The 24,373-nt window shown below is 41.1% G+C and overlaps 1 protein-coding gene and 1 long non-coding RNA gene across 5 annotated transcripts in view; one reads left to right on the forward strand and one right to left on the reverse strand.

The window, feature by feature from the left end:
* NINJ2 (ninjurin 2) overlaps positions 1 to 24,373 on the reverse strand; it is a 46,782-nt gene that overhangs the window by 16,041 nt on the left and 6,368 nt on the right. The window contains exon 2 of one of the 4 annotated variants that reach the window (XM_083819830.1): positions 10,838 to 10,880. The exons of the other annotated variants lie outside the window; for them this stretch is intronic. The gene's annotated coding sequence lies outside the window, so the exon portion shown is untranslated. The remainder of the gene's footprint in view (positions 1 to 10,837; positions 10,881 to 24,373) is intronic. 4 annotated transcript variants of the gene reach the window in all.
* The window catches only part of LOC310892293, a 45,384-nt gene that overhangs the window by 12,351 nt on the left and 8,660 nt on the right, over positions 1 to 24,373 (forward strand). The gene's annotated exons all lie outside the window — the stretch shown is intronic.

Here is a 24,373-nt window from a genome sequence, read left to right on the forward strand (position 1 = left end):
AGAATGGGGTTTTATGCTTCCAAAAGCAGTGAGGGCTTTCTAGATGACTGAATAGAAATGTGCTGGCCTTCACAGGCTGCTGAGAAAGCTCATGTGGCTGAAATTGTGCTTGTGAGAGTGTTCTATGGACAGGCACGCATGGGGAGGAAGATCAGTTTGCAGGTACCTGCCAAGATGTCCTGTATGGGTCAATCCCAGCACACCAGACCTTATTGCTGTTGCTCATCTGGTCCAGCATTCTGGCTCAGGCTCATGGAATCAAAAACTGACTTATAATTCCTCCATTTCAAAATTAATAGTGGTCTCTCCTATCCATTCAGCTAAGTGCTATTCCTTTTAATGAGCCTAAGAGGGTTGGAACTTCTGGTATAGCCGGTGGGAAATTCTCAGCCACAATACGTGGCTAAGGTAGCTGTTCCAGGCAACAGGATAGCAAAATGCTGATATCTGAAAATTATACTGTCTGAGGTCTTTATTTTCATCCACCGTCTTTCAAGTGACTACTAGAAACTCTGAGATCCATTATGCTGATGTATCTAGAGTGTCGCAAAGTGCTTTGCATCAAGAAAGCCAAAGCAACGTTTAAGCAAATGGCTGTGGAATGGTCTTTTGGCTGCAGCCAGCTTCAGAGAAAGACCTGTCTGACATGTACCTGCCTTGATGGCCAGCTGTGCTTGTATTGAAAGCTGTGGGGAAGAAAGCTTCCACTGACCTCCCTGGGGGAAACAGGAGCAGGCACTCCTTGGGCAGTGCTGGAGCATGGTTTTCTGTCCAAGGGCACTGATTAATAGCTCCTATTGGCTTTGAATTTGGCACATACTGAGCACTTCTGCAAGTCAGACAGGGTTTGTGTGTATTTGAGGCAATCTTCCCTAGTATAAGTAATTAGATAAGGTGCATTTAATTAGGCTGTGGAAATTAAGAAAATCAGAGTCCAATTCAGCTGAAGTTGTGTCTGCTTTCACAGCCAAAACAATGCATTTGAAACAGTATTGTGAATAAATCTCATCAGAGATTCCCTGTTAAATATCCATGCTTACAACAGAACTGTCATCTGCGGGATGAGTGTTGCCTCAGTATGGGGGTTGGATGGAACAAGACTGGAATTGGGCAAAACTAGAACTTTAACTCACTCTCTGGACAAACCTGGTAGTTATGGGAAGTTTAGTGATGTCTAAGATTAAAGCAGCAACTATGGATGCTCAAAACCGAAAGAAATTGTCATTGCTGAAAAGCTGAGAGAACTCATATCTCAGTGTGGAAAGTGAGAAGAAAAATGCAAATAGTGTCCAGGAAGCACTTCAGGAATGGTCACTGTCTCTAGCTGTGCTGTCAGCTCCACTCCAGCTGCTCATACGGTACTTGCACTTTTGAATCTCGCATTATCTTATCACTGACGTACTCGAGGGTTTGGCAGGTGATTCATGTACACTGATTCACAATTCATCCTGGGTGAAGCTTGCAGCAAAAGGTATGATCTCCAGTGTCATATATGGGGCAGGGGGGATGGGACCCATGATCAGACTCTTTCCTGGCACAATTTTCTTCTCTGTGACTTGCAGACTTCTGATTTGCTCTGCTGCCTGTGAGGTTGGAATCAGGGTCACATTCTGGCAATTTACACACCATCAGCTCTCACTTATCTGTGGGTGGTTATTCAGGTTATGGATTAACTGAGCAATCATTTAGCAAACCTTGCCTTCAGCTGCTTCCGATCCAAATTGGTATGTGGGGCTGCACAGACTTGGCTAGGTGCTAATTTAGGAATCCCCACAGCATGTTGTCTGCTGTGTTGCTCAGCTTTCTTTTCTCTTATACCCTCAGTATCTCAGCTCTCACAACCGGGATGCAGTAATACCCAGCTACAGCAAACTGTCAGCTATGACATTTACCTGGAAAATCATAAACTGAGTATATTGGCAAACAGGTACTTTATTTTAATACACTCTTTATTCTGTGGGAAGCTTATCCAGATTAGGAAGTCCCAGCAACTTCTCCCCTTTCAAAGTTAGTTTTGATGCAAGAACTGTTGAGTGACTCTGCAGGAAGAGGAGACAGGCAGCAGTAATTGTCTGTCAACCCAAATGCTCCCAAGACCAAACCCAGCAAAGTCTGCCAGCACAGTCAGAGGCTTTGAAACACCAGAAAGAGCTGTGCTGGGGCATCCTCTGCTTTCTTATTCACCAGAATGAGAGCCACATACATCTGAAGGGACAGGAAGATCCGTATATCAAAAGCACCAGTTCTGGACCTTATGTTCCTCATGCAAGGAGTTCTTCGGAGAAGAGGCATTACTGCCCTGTTCGAAGCCCTTGGCTGGTGCGGGTGTTAGAGAGCTGCTGTGGGACTCGTACATGAAGGCTTGGGGCCCCAGCCAGACTCCCAGCACTAATGGAACATGTAGTTGATTTTGTGGTGAAGTAAAAAGATGCATCGTGAAACCTTGTGAGTAAAGAAGGGTCTATTCGCTTAACAAGGCAGGACTTGCATGCACGCAGTCCTGGAGCGCTCCAGGATGATCTGCTACTTTCTCAAAGACAGCTCACGCTATCATTCTGGAGGTTTACCTTCACAGTTAAAAAGTGCGTTTATTGATGGGGTAAACAGGTACAATTCTCTCTAAAGAAACCAGTTTGGTTAGTCAGCCTGGGTGTTGACATGAGGTGGAAGGAAACCATTAGAAGAAACTGCATAGTAGATATGGTAATTAGCCATGTGGTTGGTACCAGACAGTAGAGGCTTATGTGGAGCCTAGGGAACGTGGAGAGATAACTTTACCTTTCTAAACAGGAGGGCATTGAGCTCTGCTTCCCTGCCTGGGAAGTAGGTCAAGAGGAAGTGCACTCTCAATTTATATTCATCTCATAATTATTTCACACACTGAAGAACAACATTTCTGTCAAGGGGAAAGATGCCTCTGTGGCCAGTCTTATGGAAGAACTCAAAGCAACAGCATGCATATTTGACGCTTTCAGCATCAGCGCCCATCAGCATTGCCTTCCACATGAGCTCTCATTGCACTTCTGCTGTTAGTCTTGACCTTGCCAAGCTCCAGATGCACTCCAGTCACCACCAGTGTGAGAGTGCAGCACCTCACCTTTGCCAACAGGACTCAAATCAAAGTATGATATGCTCTTGCTCCTGTTAACTAAAGCCAATTGTCGTCTTTCAACATCACTATTGGAGAAGCAAATGGTCCTGACAGAAACACTTGTGTCAGGATGTGCATATTGAACAGAAGACCACTTTAAAATGTCTCCTTTTGCTTCCTAAGTATTCTCTTTTCCTCACTTTAAGAAATATTTGCTTATTTTCATATGTAAGAGATAATAACTTAAGACAGAAAGGGCCTTTGGAGGCCATTTGGTCCAAACCTCTGCTCAAAGCTAGGCCAACTGTGAAGTTACATTAGGTTGCTGAAGGTTATATCACTAAAGTATTAAATGGATGGACTGCCCAAAACCTCTCTGAGCAACCTGTTGCAATGTATGACCACCATCAGAGTGTTGTTTTTCTCCTTAGAGGTTTTAAAGGTATGTTTTAAAGATGGATACTGAAGGTTACGTAAGGATAAATCTATATTAGTCTAGGTAGAGAACAAGTGTTATATAGTCATCTGCGTTACCTGTTCTTGTTTTTTTCCAGAAGAGCCTTTCCCAGAAGCGGGGTGGGGAAACACACCAAAAAAAGTTTATATCCCATTTATATCCCATGTAAAATTTCCCATGACTTGAAGAAACATGTAAAGCAACAATGGGGAAAAAAAAAAAAAAAGCCAAGCAACAGTGTGTTACAGAGAATGATGGCTCTAATTCAGCATTCAACTATAGAGAAATATAAGGCTAAGTACAGCCACTCAATTTGACAAATCTTCTAAGTTGAAAAACAATCTACATAGTATGTGAAATAATGATACCATTAAAAAGCACACTGCTTTCAAGCTGCAATGTGTTATCTCTACATATACTCCTTACAAATATTTCTTAAAACAGTGACCTATTTTTTTAAAGAGAATTGTCAATAGCATAGGAGACAAACACGTTGCTGCACCAAATTGTATATGTTCCAGATCTTTTTCTGTAGTAAAATATTTAGTAGCTAGCTTCATTCTCTGCCCCAGTTAAACCATTTTTTTGATAAAAACTTTCTCAGTTTCGTCATAACAGTGCAACTTTTTCCTCAGTTATTTCAACATCATGCTCTTAAGATGACTAAGTTGACTTCAGTGGAGATAGGACACTATGGGTTTTAGTTTAGTCTGAAAAGTGTAATGTAATCTTTAAGTTACTGGTCTACTTAGCTGGCAAAAATTGAAGTCAGAAATTCCTGAATCTTTTTCTTATCCAAGATCATAAACATAAAAATGAGGTAATACAAGGTGGCTGCCTTGGTGGTGCTGGGGAAATATCCACTTTTTTTAATTCCTCCAATGGAATTACTGTCCCTGTAACACTCCATATAAAATACAAAACTCAGCCCTCGCGGCAGTTATATTGCCTGAAGTAATATTATAACTGCAGACATGCCTGGGATGAATCAGTCTTTTCTTAAGAATGAGGATTGTCATTTTCCTTCCGACAGATCCCTGATCTGTGCATACACCAAAGCCCTGATTTCCCCTCAACATGTACTTAAATATTTCCTGCTGACAGCCATTCATACCAGTTTCCTGTTTTATTCTATTTTCTTCATGAATAGCAGTACTAAAATCAAGTAAGTAGCTATGATGTTGTAGCAAAGTTTGTGTAATGTCTATTAGGGGGGAAAAATTGGGAACAATAGTCTCTCTTCCAGCTATTGCAGTAGGTTTGAATTAAGTGAAGAACAGAAAAGCTATTTGGGAGCTCTGTATATACATGGGTAAATACTCCTGTGTGTTATCACAGTTATCCTCAAATAAAAAAAAATAAAAAAAGTATACTAAGTATTAGCTGGGTAAAGTTCATAGGCTTTATCTTAGCTACATCAGTTTTCAGTAGTGAACAAGACCCTAATCTCATAACCATTAGCTATTTCAGTCCTGGTAAACTTCTACAGTATCATCAGGAATGCTTGTTTTTTGCTTCCCTATACTTCTCAAACAGCAGCGTTTAACAGGAAGGAAAAGCACGAACTAGTCAACTATGTTCATCTGTTCTTAGTTTTCTGGATATGCTACACGTTTTGTTTTCTTCACCAATGTACTTAAAAAAAAATCTGGTAAACTGATGTCATGCTTTAGTGTTTTCCCCTGGGACTTGTCAATCTAACACAGTTCACTAAGAGCACAATCTAATCATCATTACTGTTAACCGTATTTCAGAAGCTTGTTCTTTATTAAGTACTCAGTATTTTATTGTGTCTTTGAACTCCTAGTCTTTGTAATCTAATTTTCCCTGTAACTTTTCATTTCTCCAGTAATAATGCCTAACAGATTTCCAATAATTTTCGAGCTGAGTGGAGTTGGTTAATTCCCAGAAAAGAGACTGCCAGGGCAAGCCTAGCAACTCCTGCTAATGGCTAAGTACTTAAACTAAATTAGAACAAGAACTGAACCCCAGCACATTCTGAAAGGACATTGAAAATAATCTCCTTTTTTCTTGTTGAGATGTTAAACCAAGAGTCTTTCATCATGTGTAGTATTCAAACCTGCCCAAATTCTAGCAAAGACACAAGATTTAATTTCTGTTCTGTCTACTAGCTCTCTGTATAGCCAAGTTTTCAGTGTTTTTGAATGGCTTATTTCTCAAAGCAACCAGGAAAATGATGAATGAAAGTGACTGGGAAGAGAAACTTGGACTGATTTGGACAGGAAAACGTGAATGGAAGGTGGAAATTATTCTAGAAAAGTTTACTAAAAACAACAGTTTCATAATCATGAGTAAGGACTGCTTTGGTTAGAAGCACCTTCTTAAGTGAGGAAGTGAAGGCAGCTATTAAAAAATATATCAAATAGATGGGGAAGAGGAGAAAGAGGAAGGAGGCAACAATTATGTAAATTAGAGACTGGGGAAACATAAAGAGTAGAGACTTGAGCAGGAGCAAAATAAATAAATAAATAAATAAATGAAACCTCTATCTCAGCCTAAGGGCAGTAAGGCATTTTAAAGGATAACAGAAATAAAATAATTCCCAAAAATACATAGCCTGCTTGCTAGCAGAAGATGGTGAAAGTCTTAACGATACAGGAAAGGCAGAAATATTTGGTAGTTCTCTTTTGTGTTTAGAAACAAGCCAGATGATGTAATCATGCCTCCTGGGAATGCAGAAGTACTTTCCAACCCTCCCAAGTAACTAAGAAAGATGTTAAACAGCAACCACAAAGAATAAAAAAAAAAAAAAAAAAGGCATGCCTAGATAGCAGGAGTTATGTAGAAGAGAGTTTTGTGAGATGAGTGTCCTTCTCTTGCTAGCTTGTCATAAGTGTTTGTGCACTAAGGAACTTCGAGTCTACAGGAGAGTTAACTCAATTGTAGGGCAAGATAACCTGGGTAATTGTGATCCAGCTTGTTTGATAGTAGAGGCAAATCGTGTGAAAGTTTGATATGGTATTCAACTTGTAAAGAAGGAAAAAGGATATACTGCATTGTGCCTAGTATAATGTGAGGCTTTTTTTTTTTTTTGGCTTTTTTATTTCAGAAAATATAATTTGGAAACATCCATTGCTTTATATGCTATCCTGCTTGAGCAGATGTATTGTCCTTTACAGCCCTTTACTAGCTCCTGTAGCATGGTCTGGTGCCTGGGATTAGTTTGTGCTCTAGCTGGATTTGGCATAGATGTTGAGCGTTAGAGCTGGAACCATCCAAGCTAGGGTCAACCTGTTGACTGCTGCTGAGAGAGTTCAGTCTCTTCGCCTGTGTCATTTCTGGAGACCAAAGCTGGCTTAAAACAGAGGTACAAAAAACCCTTGCAAGCCTGTGGAACAGAATATATGAGAGGTAGCCTGTGATGAAAGGCAGGTGGGCCATGAGGCTATGCATATGGCTAAGGGAGTATGTACGGACTAAACTTTTTAAACAAAAATCTGTAGATTTTATTTGTAGAGATAGCAAAAGTAAGAGCAGATCATTTAACTTTGTGTGTCTCAAGGTGAAACTAGCCTCAGTTTATCCAGTATGGTTAAGTCTTGACTCTAATCAACATGGTCATATGCCAGATAGTTTTGTCAGGCAAGTTTGCATTGATTTGACATAAAGTAGTAGATAAAGGTAACTATAATCAGTTATAATCAGTAACTATAATCTGGTCTTTTTTTAATGGCTAGGTACAATACAAATGAAGTACAGTTTATGAGCATTAAGAACTACACAAATGGAAGGCAATAATTCTGAAACGGATTTAAGGGTCCTAATGAAAACAGAGCTGAACAGGAGCTTGATGTGGGGCATAGCAGCTCTACAGTCATGACAGGAGCAGAGCTGTGTTTGTAAGATTCAATAGTTTAATACCAGAATAACTTGGGAAATAAGCTTTCTGGTAGCTGAGAAATCCACAAAATCTGGCAGTGCACAGGAAAAGAGCCATACAAATTATGAAAATACTACAAAAAAAAAAAAAGCCTTCAAATAGGAAACTGAAAGAGATCCAGCTGTCCACCTTAAAAAAGGCTTGATTCTGACTTATTAAGTAGCAGAATCTACCCTAAAGCAACTGTGTATTATTGCTGGAGGAAGCGTATCAAAAACCTATAGCAGGAAGCTAAATCTAGATAAGTTTAAGTTAGAAATGAAGACAGTAAGGTAACTTGCCAAGAGACAGGGTAAAATCTCCACCTCTTGAAACCTTCAAATGAAGATGTGGCACCTTATATGCTCTAGCCAAATACCAGTTACTGGATTCAGTGCAGAAGAAGAAAATTAATATAACATCAGCCTTACACAGAAGGCGACCCCGCATAATTTAATGATCCCTAGAGACTCGTGAGTATCTGTTGCTCTTCCTGAATTTTTGAAATGCATTTCTGTACACTGGCAAACTTCACTCAGCTTTAGTGCTAATATAGTGGTTATTCTATCAATCTGTTACAATGGGGGTATAGTTAAGACTTAGTCAAATATTTAATTTAACCAAGTAATCTGTGTTACAGGCTTTGTTAAAACAGCTCTGTGGGGTCTGGATATTAACCCCAAAAAGTGGGAGTTTGAGATTCTAAAAACAGGGGTGCTCATAAGAACCTTGCCACATGATGATGGTGAAGTATGTCTGCTAGTACTGGATTATTTTTTTAAATAAAAAAAAACAACTGTACTTCCCCTGTAGTGACTCCTCGCCTGCTTTTACCTAGCTTCCTGCCAGAATGCACACATTCTAAAATCTCTCCAGTATATTTGTATATTTTCCTCTCTATGAACAATCTAGCATGACTTGAAGAGACAATGAACTGCAGAGTTAAATACAGTGAAGGCAGTGTAGCATTCAGATCTGGTCATGTCCTGACATCAAAAGTTTCTTTTATGTAACAGATTCACCAAGATTTTAATGAAATCCAAAAGCCATAGATGGGTGGTCAGTAGGGTTATGCAAGGCCTAAAATCTCTTGAGAAAGACTGTGAAGCTGTACTAATACTACTGCAGTTGCATGACAAGCTGGCAGGCTCTTGAATCATCTGAAGGCTCTTCCTGTTTTGACTTTCCCTGTAATGATTACGTTGACACCATGCAACACAGAACAGCACATGAAGGTGTTTTGTCCAGCTCTTGGTCTCAGCAGTGTGTGGCCTTCTGCAGGATCCTTCAAGTGTATGAATAACCAGGAGCGCCAGAGGGCTGTGTGTGTGGCCCCATGCACGTAATAATTTCTTGATAATTTGAAGATAGTGATGAATTATGAAGATCCGAATAGTTACTGAGGAGCCCACAGCATACCATTACATGTGATGGGACATCTTTTTTTGGAGGGCAGACTTTAGCATATAAAACCTCTCTGGCTGCTAGGCTGCAGCTAATCCTGGGCTTCTGAACTGTAGATTGCAAACATCTACAGAGATGTCTGCATATTTGGAAGTAATGTAAGAAGACAGCAGTCAGAGACGTAGCTGCTGAGTTAAATCCTGAACCAAATATTCCTCTTCTTTAGTCTTCTACATCCCAACTCTCTGAGACAATGCATGAACAGGTTAGCCTTTTGAGAACGGGTTAGAAAGAGGATGATTCTTGGTATATGCTGGAACAGCATGAGCACTAGCTGGTTTTGGCTGGTAAGTTTCCAACTCTTTCCAGGGTTTGCCTGCAACAACCTGAATTACATGCCCTAGCAACCATAACTGACTTTCTCACGGTGTAGTTAAGACTGTTGTATTCAGCTGAAGGAAGTTTGAATTTTACCCAGTAGATACACAATCAATAAACGCATAGTAGAAAACTGACAGCTTTCTGCTCATCTTATTTCCAAGATCAGGAAAAGGAAACATACATCTTGCAGAAAATCTCAGTTCTCCATGCCACACTCAAAACCTGAACTCTCCTATTTTAATAATCAGTGTATTATTAGTATAAATTGTTTGTCAAAGCTACAAAGATATCTTGCTACAGAGTTTGGAATTTGCTCCGTATTTAGTAAGACCACACAGTCGGTGGGTTTTACTGCACTAGGATTACCAAATCCAGTGAGTATAGATAACTGCTGCGATAGCCAGCACCGACGCCAAAATCTTTAACTAGACAACATCCAAAGCTGAGCATGGGGGTCCCTGCAGCCTGAGCTGAAAAGCCAAGCTTTTCTGCAGAAAGCTGTAACTCATCCAGGTCCTGCGTGGCTCAGACCCAGAAAAGAGTGCGTAATATGCACTGATTACTTGGTTACATTCAGTTTATTTTGTTCTGATCAGGAATGATGGCTAAGCATTTCAAAATTGTCTGGGAAAGAAAAGTCTAAGGCGAGAAAAGAACTTTATAAATGAAATATATGTATTATGTTAAGAGAAAATGTTCTGATTAATCTCAACAATAGTTTAAATGCTTTGTAACATAAAATACCAGGACAATCAAATCCAAAATAGACAGCCATTTCAAGAAGAAAAGATAAAATGCTTCATTGTGAAACATTTAGGTGGAAAACTTTCACAAATTTGGTTGAATCAACACAACTTTTGAGAGTTTTATTAAAACTCTATTATTCCAATAGAAAATGATTCTGTATCATGATTTTTTTGACTAAAACTTCTGGCCAGGCTGTTATAATGCCCCAAGTAAATGTTAACAAACCTTGTTCAGTATTTCATCATCAGTTCTTACAGAACTTAGAGAACACTGAGTTGCTTGGAGGGGGAAAAAAAAAACAACTTTCCTGTGAAATATGTGTATGTCACAGTTGAGTCAAACTGGCAATAGCAACACCAGCACATATTTGGAAAGATGGACAGTTTTTGTTTCTAGAGTATTCTTCATTCCAAAACAGTCAAAATTGTTTCAGACTAGATTTCTAAACCTGGAGAGAGGAATGTGCTTGCTTTGTAATGAACCCGGATCGTGTATAGCCCCATTTGATAATGTTAATGTTCAGTGATTTACAGATCACAATCGGAAAAGAAAATGGAGAATCACTGTTTGAATAGCAGCCCAAGAGAGTATTCATTAAGTTTATATCACTACTCAACAATGTGGTTCAGAAAACACAGTTCAGCAGTTGGAAACACATTGGAAATTGTTTACATTTTTTCAGATTTTTTTCATCTTGGCAAATGTATTCATAGGAGGAAAAAAAAAGAAGACTATTGGCCAATTCCATAAAGACATTGAATGCATGCCACTGATGAATAGTACCATATATAGTTGATGCTGATTCCAAAAGAGATCTTGATCAGTGCTCAGCTATCAAGTTTTACTCTGGCAAAAGTTCAAGTGGTTAGTATCTTACTGTATGTGGTCAAATGATGTCAGCCTCTGTGGACCAGCTGGGCCTGCAGGATGAAGAATTAAGGGCTTGTTATCAAAAATACCCTGTGCCTGTGAACAGTCAGGTCATTGGAATCTTAGCAGAATCACTGCAGTGGGTCTGAGCTTTTCCAGCTAGGGTAAGGGATGGCTACTGTTTGCTACAGGCAGACCATAAATACCATTGCACCTTTAAAACTGCATTTAGTCCCTTGGATTGCATCTAGAAATGGAGAGGAAAGAAGAGAAAGCACTGCTTGCCTCAGCTGTGTATTTGACAGTTAAATGAGCAAGCAGCCCCATTTGGACTACCTGGTGTTTCTGGAAAGCTTGCAAGTCTGTACTCTGGAATATATCCTTGAACTGACTGAGAAGACACAGTGCTGTGGAAGTGACAACTCTGTATTACAAAAAGGATTTAAGCTACCTGGAAAATGCACAGAAAGGACCTTTCGGGCAATTACTTTCCTTTGGGAATCCAGTATCCCTTACAAAGAAAGCAGTAAGGTCACAATGCCATCTAGCAGTGGTGTCCAGGACAAATGGTTTTCGTTCCATTCACTCCCTTCTATTCCAAAGACTCCCATATTGTCTCTGTCAATGCAGTATGGGTCTAAGCAATGTGTGTGCCTTGCAGATGTCTGAAAGTCCAAGTAACAGAAGTAGATGCTGCCCCACCACCATTTGCCCCCAAGCCCCTATATACCACAGTCATCTTTAGAAGGAGTTTTCAGTCTACTTGCAATCGTGTCTTGACACTGAGGAAACTGTAAGAGCAGACTGGTCCAGTGCAAACCTCCACTGTGTGTTGCAGATGTTGCAGCCAAAGTGATTTAACTATCTATGTATTTCATCCCTTCGTCAAAGTCAAGAGGAGAAGGGTCACGTGCTTCCCCGCGTGATGGAGACGTGGTTGTGTGTGTCTAATTTACCTAACGTCTGTCTCCAGCCCTGCCCTTGCTCTTGTTGTGCTCCTGTGCATACACTGCATTCTGCCAGTACCTCCAGGGTTATCATTCATCTCCTCTTACTCATATCCTCGTCCATGGTGCTGTGTATTGTTGAGAACTCTGATTTGGTCCAGCATGTGATCTCGTTGGTTTATAATCCTTTTATTTTTAAGAAAGCAATTCTGCAGCTATTACCAAGTCCTGGTAGCATAAAGTAATTGAACAAACTGAAAGTTTTGGAAGAAAAGTCAAAGCTATTTATGCAACTGAACCAGAGTGGACATCAAATTTTGTTATTCAAAACTGCTATCAAATCCAGGCTCAAAGAAATAGGGAAAGTCAAAATTTTTTACACAGTACTGAAGATGAAGTTAATCACATCTTTCTTAGTAATATGTGATCAGAAGAAATGTTGCCTTAGTCATTCTAAATGAGCTACCTTTCCATGATCCCAACCGCTCAGAAGCACTATCAAAGTATAGGAGAAATTCAGGCTAAAGCTCACAACAACAAATAGCATTAAGTGGTGAATCCACTTTGCACCACAGGAGAGGAGTCCCCCTTTCATAGAGCAGTGGCTGGTTCTGAGGAGTTCCAGATGTCCTCCAGGTTACAGGTTGAGGTATTAAATGTAAATGTCTTTCTTTCCAGCATCTGTGGGTTTGGCTGAAGATGCTAATGTCATTGCTATTTCACACTTCAGATATTCAGAACTACTTCTCACACTGAGTGGAGTTTTAAATCAGCAATTTAAGGACCTAAAAGAAAAAAGGTTAATACCCATGTTGCTCTTAATTAGCAAGCCACAGATAATGTGTATAACTAAATTAGAGCCTGGAGTGTACGTTTCGCAGGAGTTATAAAGTGATGATTAATCCTTAAATGAGGATCCCTCACCTGTTCTTTAAACTCAGAGACTGCTCTCCCTTTCAGCAGAGAAAAGAACTTATTTAAAATTACATTTGCTGAATCTTTCTGGCAAATATGCTGGCCAGTGAAGACAAAAACTATTGGGTTGTTAATGCATCAAAATTAATTATGCTAGTATAACTGGTTATCTTTGGCATGAGTACAGAGCTTGAGGGACCAGACGTGGCACTGCCCTGTTTGTTACCATGGCAGACAATTATGAAAGAAGTACAGATCTGGACTTGCATAACTCAAAAGCGGTTCTGAGCAGATTGTAAATTTCCAGGTTAAGAGTAACAGAAATACTCCTTTCTCAAAAGCTAAGATTTAGGATACAAAAGGAACCTGACCCACTTGCAGGGGAAAAAGCAAAAAAGTAGTCTAAAGAGTTGCGATCAATGTTTTACTGGCTAATGGGTTTTCACAAACCACTCTGGAAAATTCACTTGACATGCACTTAATCTGGTACAAGGTGGCAAAAGCAATCTAGGTATGGCACCAGTTTGATATTTTTAGCTTGGACTTTTCTGGCCTTCTGTAGTTGGGGCTCAACGTGCAAGCAAAATGGTGAGCAGTTTCTGTGAGACTGCAGTAAACTACTTAATCTGGCTACGTTGGTGTATCTACTTGCTCCTTTAGATAGTTTTACTTGGAATTGGGGCTTGGTCAAGCTCTGCAGTTAGCTTCAGAAGTATGCTTGTAAATGCTGCTTCTAACTTGTGCAGGGTAAAAAACACATGGGATATGGAGACAGCTTTTCTACTTCCCAGGAGTGAAAAGCACCTACATCTCAATAATCCCATGGATGCAAGGCTGCAGAAACTTCATGGGGAAATGGCAGGCAACAGCAACCACCTTCGTTCCATACAAATATCGACTAAATACTCAGTAAGGCATAGTGTCTCCTGTCTAGAAAGAAACTTTTTCAAAATCATCTGCAGACCTGAATGCAGTCCAGTAGCTGAGGTACATTTAAACAGTGTGCCAAGCAGTGTGCTCTTTGCGTGTGCCAGATGTAAGCAAGCCATGATTTATGTGTGCAAATGCCTCTGTGCATACGTGCATGTTAGCTCAGCCGGAATTTAACATGAGTGCTTTTGAAAACTTGAATTCTGAGTTGCACTTCCAACACTGTTTGTTCTTTCATATTGGAACAGGCTCTGCTTCTGAAAGGGCACAGAGTGGAACTTTAAATGAAACTGAGAAAATAAGTTTTAGCTCAGTAACAAATGGAGGTGAGTGCCAGTGAGTCATCTCCGAAGTTTTGAGGGCAGAGGGCTGGACAAGAAATTCCAAACCATTCTTCTAACACCACAAAAATCTTTCTAATCTCTGACCATAACTATGGAGCTGTTCAAAACCAAACTCTGGACAGATGGGAACGGTTTATTTTTTCAGAACTTAGCTTCCAAATACAGCTGCTGTGACAAATTCATAAACTTTTAACCTGTGTCCAATGATAGCAGTTACATATCCACATCTTCTGTCACCTCTGTGCAGCAACTGAGTGCTGAAAGGAACAAACACACATGCATTTGTCGGGAGGTGAAAACACTCAAGTGGGTTAGCACTGAAGCTTATTTAAGGATTCTGACAAGGTGCCCTCCAGGTCTAGGGCAAGCAAAACCAGACAGAAAATGGTCAGAATTTTGCAGTGGACTCTGATGGCTGGTGTGCTTCTGTATGCTTTAGTTTAGTCATATAGTCATAGATACTGTTTCAATCCACAGAGAAGACATGGGTATATCTGATAGTGAGTAAAGCATTACACAGGTCCTAGTGGCTGTTATGTCTTGCCATCATGGTATGTTCAACCCATAAAGGCTATTCCAGTCACGTTGTCATCAGCTCTAATTGCCTTTCTTCATTCTTTTGTGGGACTGCATGGTACAGCTTGAGGCGTCCATTTGTAGCTATATTTGTAGCTTCTGAATTATAACAATTATTCTGCTAGTCCCCTTTCTGGCATGAACAAATTCTCTCAGAAAGCAGCTATGGTCATCTATATAGAAGAAGTGAAACTACCACTGTGATAAGGTGGTGAAACTACCATAGTGATTCTATAGAACCTAGTAGCATGTGGTGGACTTTAGTACTAGGTTAAAGGTTGGACTAGATGATCTTAGAGGTCTTTTTCCAACCTGAATGATTTGATAATTCTACCAGAAAGAAAGCATTTTCTGCAAAACTCTGGGGGTTGCACCTTGTAGCTATGCTGATCTCAGAGTCCAAAGCAAATGTTCCTGCTATGGGCCTTGTGCTCTTCTACACTCTGGTTTTCATAAGACCCTGTTCTGAGACAAATTAGCTCATTAAGCCAAGCTAATTTAACAAAACAAAACAAAACAAAAAAACATTTAGTCCAACTTTAATAAGCTGAATAGTTTAATGGAAAGGTCTGTCAAACGCCACACAAAAGCAAGGTGAGATGTGTCTCTGGGAGCAGGAGGTGAGGAGGGAGCGAGGGGTTCTAGGCTGAAGAAGAGCAGGACCTGCCCCTTTGGGGAGCAGCAGGCTGTTATATCATCCTGATATGCAAATTTCTGTCTGTTAGTCATTACCTTGGACTGGGGGTGTCATAACAAAACCTTCATTGCTACTGTTGTTAACCTTATGACATAAAGGAAGCATGACTTGTTTCACATAATTTCCTTCGTGTAAACAGTGACTACAACTTTCGTGTTTCTCTGTGTTAGGGACACCACCAGTGACTTCTCAACAGCTTTTGCTGTCTGGTGAGAGTGCTGGGCCGGGAAATAAGGGCAGTGGTGACCATAAAAATGACTACAAAGAGCAAGAAGTAATTTTCATTTGAAAATTGAAAATATGCACTGAGACCTTAAGGAAAGGTGTCATTTATCTCAATATGCACTCTCCTCTTACAGTAACCTAGGTAAGATCTGTGCAGCGATATTTGATTGTGTGTTTGTGCTAAAAAGTCATAAGCAATCAAGTTAAGCTATAAAAGCTGTTAATGATGCAATGTATTTTCTGGACTGCTTATGTCACGATATATTCTCTTTGTCGAAACTGATGAACAACTCCTTTGGTTGGTAAAAGCTGTTCTTCCACTGGGAGTTTTGCCAGCATAGCAACACCAGCAACATCTTCACAGTATCATGTATGAAGTACAGCCTGAGATTCACCAGTAGCCCGGAGCGAAGCAGCATCTTTTATTTTGTGAAAAGCAGCTGCACCATGGAATGGTTCCCTAGAAGAGATAGCCTAATGCTGCAAAGTGTGGGTTTGGATCCAAAGCTTCTAGCAGTTTGCAAGTGATCTATGCTGAACTTTTACTTCTAGTCCCTAACTTTTCATGTACTTGTATGTGCATATTTTTATATTTTTTAAGTCTCAAACTGGTCCCAGAAAACACACAAAAGGTGCCAAGCAGGAATTGCAAGCATAACATATAGAGTTTCACATTAGAGTCAAATAGATGTGCATGAATTCACGCAGTACTTTGTGTATTTGCACAGTGTAACCCTTGGTTACCTGGTTTGTGGACAGGTGCTCAGGTTGTGTATGTGGAATTTCAGCAGTTGATTTACTGAAAACATTAAAAAATAGGTTACTATGTCTATGCAAGTTCACTACAAAGAATGCTTCATGCTTGCCTATACATGTTAACTCTTTTCTTTCTGCACCCTCTAACACTTTGCACGAAATAGCCTGTCTTCTACAGAAGTGAACCTATGAAAACATCCACAGAGCATTAATTTCATTTACCCCTCCTGAAGGAGCTCATTTGCTGTTTCCAGAAGCCTTTTGTGACCCTCAGATAAAATACACTTCATCTGTGGTAAAATATTATTATTGTTGTTGTTGTTGTTAGTCTAGTGTTTTCAGTGTTTTTTATTGGAACCTGATGTCCTGCCAAAAGTAACACCCTGAGAATCTTTCAACAACTGTTCCTGGGTGTTCTGTGTATTACTGCTGTTTTCTCATACGCTGTCCCTGGGAATTAAATTCTCAGATTAGAACAATGTCAGTCCTCTTCTCTCCATGAAAAGAGAGAAAAAAAAAATCAAAAAGCAAAAACAACAACAAAAAAACAACCCACAGTTCAGGCTCTATACTAAAAGATTAGGCTAGCATTTTTTTTTTCTGGTGACTTATCATTCATTTGTGCTTTTTTTTTTTCATGAACTCCTTGCAAAACAGGTTCAAAATGTTAAATAAGTTTAACATGAAGGATCTTATAGCATTATACAAACATTTTGCTTAGCTGTGAATGGCCAGTTAAAGGAAAAATGGTGGAAAATTGGACCCAGACATTCAGTCAGCAACTTTCAACCCTGCAGAGACAAAGAACCTTAAAGAGCTAACTTTATAATGAGGAGCTAAAGTACAGCATGGCAGAAATTAAAGAGGCCCAAATCCCCTTAGTGACAATTGTGTTTTTCAGAGATCTCCTGGGTGGATGTTGCTTTGAGAGACCTTTGCGAAGGGGTGTAGCAAATGAGGGCTTCCTAGGAGACTATATTGGGGAAGCAAAAGCCTCTGGGCCAGAATAGGAATGGGAGGAGATTAAAGCAGAATAACCCTTTCTCTGACAATTTAATTCCCAAATTCTGCAAATATAGTTGTATTCTGAAAAGCACTCTCATTCAACCACAAAACACCCTCGTAAGTCCCTAGAGTGGGAAACAAAATTTTGCATGAACTGCAAGTTTCTTATGATTCTTTTGTTACTGCTTCTGGTGTTTTTCCTGTCGTTTCTCACTTCAGTTGAGGAGAATTAAGGGTAGGTTGAAGTAGGAAAAAAGAAAGGACCATACAGGATGGACTAGGCACTGGATGCTTGTGCTTTGCAGTGCCATGGTTGTTGTAGTTGTCATTAATTGATATGGTCTCAGAGAAGCAGCTCATACTAGCTCCCAGTTTTAGTCCTGTGCTTTAACATTTGCACACATCTAGCACAAAGTTCGTTCAATTTTGATCACACTCTTCCTTTTCTGGTTACTGCCTCCAGCAGCAGAGCTCACTGTCATTGCAGCAGATCAGCTTTAGGTGAGGATGTTTTGTAATGCCTTTCTGTGCGTGCATTACAGTCAGTTTCTCTGCAAAACTGAAAATAAATGCAAGTTTGCCCCTTTATGCTTATTCACAGTTTATGTCCTGTCTGAGCATCCTGATACCCTGTTTGCTGATGATGAGGTGACCAGAGAAGATGGGCAAAAGAAACTCCTCTCCATCTGTTAATACGATTATCATGACCAGGGACTCTTAATCTGTATTTACCTGACAGGAAGATAAATATTTAGGGAAATCATTACAATTGTTCTCAGTTCTTGACCCTGGCACCAAATATTCTTGTTTTCATTGGGCCTTTTGAAAAGGTTTTACCGCGTAATCTACCTTCTGAAGAAAGGCTGCCTCAAAGGATACCTCTTCTATCTTGAAGGCCTTCGTTCAGCTACACCTATTACATCGTCTGTAGTTGCGAAGCCTTTCCTTTCCTTCCCTGCCCTCCCTACCTTAATTTCACATATCCTAACACCTCAGCTCCTGCGGCATTTAAGCACAGAATGTGAATTTCCCTCTGCTCGCAGGTATCAACATGTTAGCGTTGACTGTGTGTGTAATACAGGTGCCTTGGGCAAAAGGCAGACCCAGTGCTGCTTGGTAACAGATACAATATTCCCACAGTTTTGGGCCCACGGGATATTATCTATAATGCAACCAAGAGGATTCACAGAGGCCTACTTGCCCTTCACAATGCACCAGGAGGACAAGCAGCCCTTCAAAGGACGTAGATCCTCCCATACAGAGATTGTGATCAGTAAATCACAGCCTTCTCTTAGCCTCTGTATTTTGCTAGTCCTAAGACAAACTTCCCACAAGCGTTGCTCTTGTTTCTGCTGAATCTGCCTTACAATTACGCCCACTGGGCAGATGATAACAAACGAAGAAGCGCCTCATCGTGTGCTGGGCACTGATACAGTATGCATGTGGAAACGGCTGATATAGCCAGAGCAGTTACTCAGCTAGTTGCTGTCCCCTTATTTCTCAGAGGGGGTGAGGAGAACGGGGCTAGAGGCATTGTCTTCTGATTGAAGGATAGCAGCATGCCATTGGGAAACAGCATCCTCTCAAACTGCTCCAGCCAGATCTGCAGCACAATGCACCCACAATGTACTTCATAAACAGATGTATGAAGTCTATGGACATACATGGCTAATTGTACAGGGCTCATGGTAAAGCTGAAAATACATATCAGTGCTACTTGCTCTTGCATAACTCCCTTGAGGTTTAGTTGGCTGAACTTTACTTTTCATACATCACTTGATGATATGTAAAACAAAAAAAAATGGGGGGGTGTCCAAAAACCTATGTTAGGCACAACAAAAACAGACAGATTGGGCTCTTAGATAGGAAAAAACAGGGAGGAGAGCAAAGGAAGAAAAAAAAAATGCTTTTGGATCACACAAAAAAAGAGGGCTGTTTTGTTATCATTTGCAGCCACAAAGTGATGGATTTATTTTTTTTTAAACTACTCTTTGCTGTTGGCAGCTATGGAGACACCTTTCCCTGCAGCTGGCCAAGCATCTGAGTCAGTTGCTCCCACAGGAGAGATAATGTCCCTGTTTGTACATTGTGCAAGTGAGGCAAGAGGAAGTGCTTTAGCACGACCCACTGGGCTCAACCCCTGCCCCACCCTGGCTGTAAACACCTGAGTTCACCACTACCATGCTGGCCTGTGTCCGGATCCCAAGCCTGTTCCCCACCTGGGGTTCCTCGAGAACTGCCATCTCGTCATGGTCCAAAAAGTGTCTGCCCTGGGACTGACCCAGCTCAGTAACTCAGAGTTTTGCTTGGAGGCTTGTGGCTGGAGGTAGCACAGAGGGGGCTGGAAATGAATCAGAGGACTGCTCAGCTCCACATCACTCACCAAAATTTAACCTAATTAGTAGCCACCAAGCATTGTTGCCATCTGCTCTGGAGTTGCCTGTCTGAGCCTGGTCCTGAGTTCAAATCTATGCATATAGATACAGATCTACAGCATGCCTGCAACGCTGTCCACATCAGAGATGACATTAGTTATCTTTTTCTTTTTTTTTTTCATGCTCTCAGCAGAACAGTTGTGCATTAGATGGCTCAGAGATGAAACATGCCTCTTGCTATACTTAGTAGCTCAGACTAGGAAGAAGCGGAGGGCTCCATCTTCTCTGATTTCTGGGGACAGACTTTCATGACTCTCTGTCTATTCACCCCATTTTGCTTACTGGCATGCATAATCTGCCATTTGTGGACTCTGAGCTTTGGCTGAATTTTTACATGTGTCCCTAGGAAGGTAATAGGTCTCTGAGCTTTTTGCTGATTTTTCTTCTTTCTTCCCAAGACCATGCCAAGTTGTGAGCTTTGCGGGATTCTGGCCTTTCTTAAATCACAGGCACAAAAGAAGAAAATCAATATCCTTGCACAACCAAAGCAACTCAAACCAAGACGAGCTCCAGCTTTTCCTGCTGTGCTGCCAAGCACCACACCCCACTGGAGCTCTCTTCTGGGTCTGCTCTCCTGGCTGCAGGGCAGGAGGAGGGGACAGGCCTTTAATCAGGGATAAGACTCACCTTATCCCTAATTTTTTTTCTCTCCTTCATGATTTGCTTTCTATACGTAAGGATTTTGTTTGTTTGTTTGTTTTTCTGTGATGCAGAGGTTTTTACCTCCTCTGAACGTGTGTTAACATTTTTATTTTGTTAGGCCCATATCTCTTTCCCCCAGGATCTGTGTAGCTGCACCTGGGTATGAGTAGTTTTCTCCCTTGAACTCTCTTGCACCCTTGCTTCTCATCTGAGGAGGAGGGAAGAGGGGCTTCTATTGTGCTGGTGGATTTTGCCCATCCCTCTCTGGATCTGAATAGGCCAGCATTATTTCACAAGTGCTAAATCCACTCACAATGGTTTTAAACGACTGAGCTGCTGAGCAAGCTGAACAGCAAACACCAGAGGGGAAACCACATTTCGTGAGCACTTCAGATTCCTTCAGACCCTACGTGGAGCCATTAAGAGCAAAGTAAAAGCCCTTTGACACAACTCCCTTGGGCAACTTTTTCACAGCCACATGCCAAAAATGGGGACTGGCTAAGGATTTGGTCCAGAATCAGCTCCCAAGAATCTAGCACATGAAGATGAAAATGGAGTTCAAATCTGTTTCTATTAAAAGAGAGGAAAACAGCAGCCTATTATATTTTCTTGTGGCATATTAATTCTTTGCTGGACGTCTCTCTGATCAGTGTGGATTGCCAGTCAAGGTATCACCGTGGGCTAAAGATAAGGAAAAACAAGCACTGGTGTTATGCAGGAATGGTTTGGGTTGTATTTCTGTTTGTATCTATTTTCCTTATTCTTTACTTCTAAGATAGAAAGAACCCAGATTGTAAATCTTACGATCTTCCCAAATCATCCCAGAAGAACTAGGTCTTCTGCTAAGATGACCAGCCAAGAAAAATCCAAGAAAGGGAACAATTATTCCATTGCAATAAGATGGATGAGGGCCTGTCTAAAGGAGCTGCCATTTCTGTCTCTGTCCAGACTCGTGAAGACAAGGGACTTAATTCTTCCTTGGAAAAAGACATAATTGCGCATTCCCTAAACAAGCTCTTTCACAATGATCTGGGTTAGCTTAGAAACTCAGTAATGGAAGTTTCCTAGCCCAGACAGTCTTGATAGAGTGATTACTTTGAGCAGTTGCTTTGGTGGTGGTGGTGAGGATGAACCTCCCCACAGTCAGTGCTTCAGCTCCAGTCAGCAAAAATATGTAGACACAGCCTGAAGTCACGCAGGGATGTGGAGGAACATTTAATCTTGAATCAGCTAAAAAAGGGTGCAAACTTAAAGTAGAATAGAGGCATCAAGAGCATGTGTGATCATTCTGAGTCAGAATTTATGTTTAATTTAATTTAGCTTGCTTCACTTTGGCTTTGGGGTTTGCTTCCTACACCAACATGGTTGAACATGACTCTAGCTCCACCAAGAAAGAGGTGCAAACACAGCTGTGTGCCTGTACTTTTGAAAGCTTGTCAACAAAATTTGTTTCCAATTGATGTTAAAGATACATTCAGCAGGGTAGGAATTGTGTTCGCTTCAATTCTTCAATTAATGTTTTACTTTACATTGTGTGAAGTAACAGAGTGCTCTCTGATGACTAAATACAACAATCTTTTAAAAATTTCTTTAAAAAAAAAGGAAAAGTGGAGGTTAAGACTTTAGTCAGTGAAAAGTACAGACGGAACCACAGACCACACTGCTGCATGGCAATTCATGTATTCAGTCAGAGATGATCTGGTTTTCCTTCCTGCTTCTGTCATTTTCTGCTTGTATGTTCTTGGATACATCAGTGGTCATTTAACTGCCTCTGCCTTGACTTACCCATCTGCAAAATAAGCAGAAAAGCACTTCTTTCTTCATGTAGGGACTGTGAAATTAAATCCACTGATATTTACAAAATGCTTGGAGAACTAAGGACAACAGAACTTGGTTCTCACAAAAATCCTGTGTACGTATTATTTCAGTGTATTTTTTTTCTATAGAAACATTCCTTCAGAGAAACATAGGTTACAAAAGAATGGTTGATTGCCTTTTGACTCTTTTCAGAATGGTAGGGGCAGTTCTTTTTCTCACATAACTGAGGTTTGTGGTGAGTTTGGGGATTTTTTCGTTTCCCCAAAAATACTACTTTGACTTGTGTGGCTACAAAGAGAAGAGTCCTGCAAATATGCATAAATATTCACAAAAATTAAAAACCTAAAGAAAAAGAAAAGAGCCCAAACAATCCACAAAACAACACAACATCTCATTTTCTTGTTCTCATTTCTCTAAAGTAGCTGATAGGATTCCCCCAGAATTTCCAGCACTCGCTGAACCTTGACCCAAGAAGCTTCATGAGAAATTTCTTCCCTAAGGGTTATTTTGGATAGAAAGTTCTAAGATCCCGAGTATAAAGGTTTTCACAGCTATAATTATAGAATCACACAGCTGATTCATGTAATTTGACAAGGAATTATAACCTGCCTGCTTCAAAGGTGTGTGTCAAGATGTATGGTAACTGGTGATGTGAATCTTGCAGCATCTGCACTGGGGCTATTCCATCATTCTGGTGTACAATTCAGAAGTTTCTGTTGCATGTTTACATACCTGGGGCGATCCAGATTACAGTAGTGTTAAGTTTCATGGAGCTCCTTTCTTGTACTCCCTTTTCTCAGAGAGAGTTTTATAAACATTTGACTCACAAGCCAGGGATGGGGAAATGGCAGTGAAAATGCCCACATGTCCTTTCATACTCAGAGAAGTTCACACTTTTTTTTTTGGGGGGGGGGGGGGGGGTTATTGTATGCATGGAGAATAACCTGTTGCTGGCTCTCAGAAGAGAGACATGACAAATGAATATGTATTTTTCAGGAAGGGCTGAGAAATGGTAGCTTGGGCTGAAGGCTTCAATTTTTACTGGCTAAATGAGTGGTGGAACTGTACCTGCTTGTCAGATGGAGGTGAACAGAGAAGCAGAGGTATGGTTCAGCTCTCAGGCATGGGATGGAATGAAGCCAAAGGAGGCAACTTTTTCATAAAAGACACAAAAATCAATTTATCCGTGGTTTAGCAGGTGCTTCACATTGTAAAGGACTCCCACACTCAAAGATGGCTTAGTGGAAGAGTGACATTGGCCAGCCAGGAGAAGTGTATGTTACCATGACCATAACCAGGCTCATGAATACTCACTAAATAAAACCCACGCCCTGTGCCCTCAAATCTGTGATGTGCAGGTGTGGGAGACGCTTGTCTGTATCTCAGTGTGTAAAACTGGTAAAAGGCAAGAGATGGGGCTGTTAAAGACTGCTGCTGAGGGGAAGGTTGCAGGATGAGGGGGAAGGGGTCCTGATGCACAGGAGGTGGAAAAGGGCTGTCCTGGGCTGGTTTAGTACAGCTGCCAGCTGACCTTGTCCTCTAAATGGGGTGCAGCAGCAATGGCTCACTGCCTCCCTTGGCAGAGCAGGGGGCCACCACCTCGCAAAGCTCCGAGTGTCCCCTCAGCCTTTGGCACTGCGCAGGCGCCATCTTGTCGCCCCCTGAACTGCTTCATGTCCTTCCCACCCCCCAGGAAGACCCATGCCTCCCAGGCCTGCTCCCTCTCCACTACCCTGCTTCAGCTGTAGGAGATTTATAGAGTAGGCACAGAAGTCTGTTATAATTATTACGCTTTTGTAGCCACCGACCTCCGTGGTCCTCTCCCCTTACCTCAGGGAAGTGGCAGTACCCCTGTCCAACAGCAGGCAGTACAGGCAGGTAACATTTTTCTTCCATCTCCTTACTTTGTGCCCTGTTTTCTTATTCACTGGTCACTGCTGAAACATTTCTGAGCAAGGACTCTCACCAAAGAGCACAGTGGGACCTCAGTATGGGCCTGAGGCAGTATGAGTGTTCAACAACCCTAGCAAAGACTATGATATAAGTTAAACTGGGTTTCCCAGTTAAGCTGGGTTACTCTGAAATTCTTGCCACAACAGACATAAAGAACTTAGGTCTCTTCCTGTGAGCCTCTCCTGGCTTCAGAGGAGATATGTCAAAGATGAATTTGTCTCCCAAGAGGTGCTTTGGCATGTAGCATTGCTGTGGACCTACTTGCAACTGCAGGTAGGTTCTCACCAAGTCCTGGCACGC

Source organism: Anser anser, assembly GCF_964211835.1.
Source record: "Anser anser genome assembly, chromosome: 1".
NCBI lineage: Eukaryota > Metazoa > Chordata > Aves > Anseriformes > Anatidae > Anser > Anser anser.